Here is a 3,832-nt window from a genome sequence, read left to right as displayed (position 1 = left end):
CTCCTCTATGGATCAGCCCATTTCTCCACGGCCCAAGCAGATTTTCAGCTCTCGGACAGGTACTATAGGACCTTGCCACTCCTGGTCTTGTAGGACTGCCATAGGACTGGGCTCAAAAATCATCAAAAACCTGTAAAAATAGGGAAATAACATTAGATATACTATATTACTACTAATATATGAAAAAGACATAAAAAGACTCTATTAAGACACTAATGGGCAAATAAAACTAAGGAAAATAGTTAAGAAAATGATGTAATAAGGTTAATAAAATAACACTTATCACACCCCCAAACTTGAATTGTTGTTTGTCCCCAAACAACAGATTATGACAAATTAAAAGACTCAAAGTTCTAATAAACTTAAAAAAATTGAGCATAAACATTCAATAGCCAAAGTAAGCATATTTTTGAAATTTTTTTGAATGAAAGTGTTCTACTCATGACTTGATGCTTGATATCCATAGCCCTTTATAAACCTAGCTCCCCCAAACTTAAGTCTTTCATATTGCCAAACCATAAGCTAGCCTACATTTCTATTGTTATACTAGATTCAACAGATAATTTGGGACTTTGAATTGGGTTCTTGCATTTGGCTTTTTCTTTTCAATGCATGCTTTTTACCTCTTCTCACTTTTTTCACTCCATAGCACAATTTTACTACTATGCATCTCATATTGAGGTATTTTGGACACTTTGGTCATTTTCAAATATTCTGGTATACTTTGACACTCTTTTGTATGCACAAGACATGGAACTATGTTCGTTTGTTTGTCTTTTGGTCTTAATGCATATGTTTCCCCGGCAGCGGCGCCAAAAACTTGCTCGTCGGTTTATTCAACCTTAGATTTCAACACAAAAATAGAACTCGGCGCAAGTATACACCTCGAACTACTGTCGTCTCGTAACAAGTAATAATGGTAAAAAGTACCAGATATCGTTCCCACAGAGATAGCTGGTAAAGTTATTTCGAAAGTCCAGTTTATAAAAACTAGTTTCAGATGGCAAATCRAGGGATTTGATTTATCTAAAATGGGGAGGTTTGATTAACAACTAAGAAAATATCAGTCTTAAGAAGAAGCTCAGGGTGCAACAGTTGATTAAGACTATAAATAAATGATTCAGCAAAAAGGTGACATATCATTCCTGTCACAATTATCTAAAATCAATAAATGATTTTATATAACTATAACAGTATCAACTATCGGGTCAGACGGCCTCCCAAGAGCACACACCGGTCAACGTGCTATCGATACGATATCATTTATGTTAGACGTCGTGAATCCTAGCACAACACAGTGTTACCATCCTACACCGTAGGAGTATAGCGTTTGTCAAACACTAAAGCTATTTATAGACTTCTCCTATTACCTCAGGTTTTGAAAGTCAATACATTTTTATACACAAAATTAGTTGTCAATTAATGTTAATGTAATCATCAAATGAAATATTAAGCACCTGAAATAAATAGTAGACTATAATGCTAATAAGACACCTTTGTACTTTCACATCGGCTTTGGTATTAATTTCCCGTTACACCCCAAGCTAAGGTGTTAGTCCATCATCGCTCGGTTTCTCTTCTCAAAGGATGTAAGGACTGAAAAATAAATAACCGAGACGGAAAAGTAAATTACAGAAAGTAAATTACAGGAAATGGAAATACTGGAATTTAAAGTACTGGAAATTAAATGACTGAAATATAAATGACTGAAAGTAAAGTACTGGAAATTAAATGACAGAAATGTAAATTGCAGTAAAGTATAGACAGAAATGTAAAGGACTGAATATGTAAAGGACTGAAATGTAAAGACTGAAATGTAAATGACTGAAATATAAAGAGTGAAATATAAATACTGAAATATAAGTACTGAAATATAAATTATAAATAACTAAATAATATTAATTAATATTAATCTAATCATAATAATGAAAGAAAGTACATGATGGGATGACAAATGGTACTTTGATGGGATGAGGATGTGACATAAGAAAACCTTGGAAAATGGAGTTGACTTTTGAAGAAAACTTGCAAACTAAGTGTAATAGTTTGGTTTATTATTTTGGTTATATATATATAAATATATATATATATATATATATATGATATATGTAAGTATATGGTGTGTGTGTAGGTTTATTTAAAAAATATATAAATTATAAAGAGCTAGAGGGGTCAGCTATTAGCCGCCTCTCAAACCCTTGTTCATATGTATGTATATAAATTTTTTAGGGGAAAGAAACACACACAAAACACATATTACATTTTTCAAAAACTCTCTGAAGAAGTTGAATTGCAGCAAGGAGAAGAAATCTACAAAAGCTTTGATATTCAAATTTCAAAGGTGAGTGTATACAAGAGCTTTGAATATGAATTGCTTTCATACAGATTGATAAAGCATTTGGAACTGGTTATATTGAATTGTATAGCATTTTATGAAAGTTCTTGATTAAAACTGTATAAGTGTGTCCGGATTGTTATCCGGATAATTAAACCGGTCAAGAGGTGACCGGTGAATCATCTAAACCGGCCAAGTGGTGTCCGGATTGTAATCCGGACAATTAAACCGCTTATGCCTTGATTGGATAATGTGTAAACCGTTCAAGAAATCAAGTGATGTATTGACCGGATTGCTAAACCGGTCAAGAGTTGTACGGTGTGTTGACCGGATTATATWAAACCGCTCAAAGGTTAAAAKGTGTATTGTCCAGTTTAATCTAAACCGGATGACAATGATAATGAAGTGGTGTCCGGATTTGTAAACCGGACAAGAATGTTATATTTTCAAAGAGTTTGACCGGACTTCTAATCCGGACAGGTTTGACCGGACATCTAATCCGGATGACAAGTGAATGTATTGGAAATATTTTTGAAGTGATTGAGCAGTGTTTACTGCGAGTGAAATGGCGGTGTAACCGCGAGAGTGATTGAGCAGTGTTTACTGCGAGTGAGATGGCGGTGTAACCGCGAGAGTGATTGAGCAGTGTTTACTGCGAGTAAGATGGTGGTGTAACCGCGAGAGTGATTGAGCAGTGTTTACTGCTAGTGAAATGGCGGTGTAACCGCGAGAGTGATTGAGCAGTGTCTACTGCGAGTGAGATGACGGTGTAACCGCGAGAGTGATTGAGCAGTGTTTACTACGAGTGAAATGGCGGTGTAACCGCGAGAGTGATTAAGCAGTGTTTACTGCGAGTGAGATGGCGGTGTAACCGCGAGAGTGATATGAGCAATGTTAACTGCGTGTGAGATGGCGGTGTAACCGCGAGAGTGATATAACGGGCAGTGTAATCATGAGTATGAAAGAGATATGAGAATGAGATGGCGGTATAATCCGCAAGAAACATAAATATATTTATGTTTCAGAACAGGTTTGATTCTAAACTGATTGTTTGGAATATATATTGTTGAAAGAGATTATACACTCACTAGACCTTTTGGTCTAACGCTCAGATGTTGGATTAACCTGTTTTGCAGGACAGCATGCTCTGAAAGATAAAGGCAAGGGAAAAGTCTAATTGTTGATATTAGCTTGTTATGCATRTGTATTAAAGATACATTTTGATAGTTCTTGTTTTGTAATAATACTATTTATAATATTAAAAGAATGAAGATGTGAATTATATGTATTTGGAATATGAGGGTTGTTACACTAAGTAACGAAACTTGCAAAACAAGTTTCGTTACAAAGACCGAAAGATTACTTGCAAACTCGTAAAAATAGATTATTTAGTCTACGTAAATTAACCGTGAGCCACAACGGATGAGATCCGATGTAAAGCAACAATGATCGATTAATTCGTAACTCGTAAAAGATAAGAAAACGTAACGTAACTTA

This window comes from Cynara cardunculus (genome assembly GCF_001531365.2).
Source record: "Cynara cardunculus var. scolymus isolate 2C chromosome LG 14, CcrdV1, whole genome shotgun sequence".
Lineage (NCBI taxonomy): Eukaryota > Viridiplantae > Streptophyta > Magnoliopsida > Asterales > Asteraceae > Cynara > Cynara cardunculus.
The sequence above is the reverse complement of the archived record's forward strand: the minus strand, read 5'-3'. Positions refer to the sequence as shown.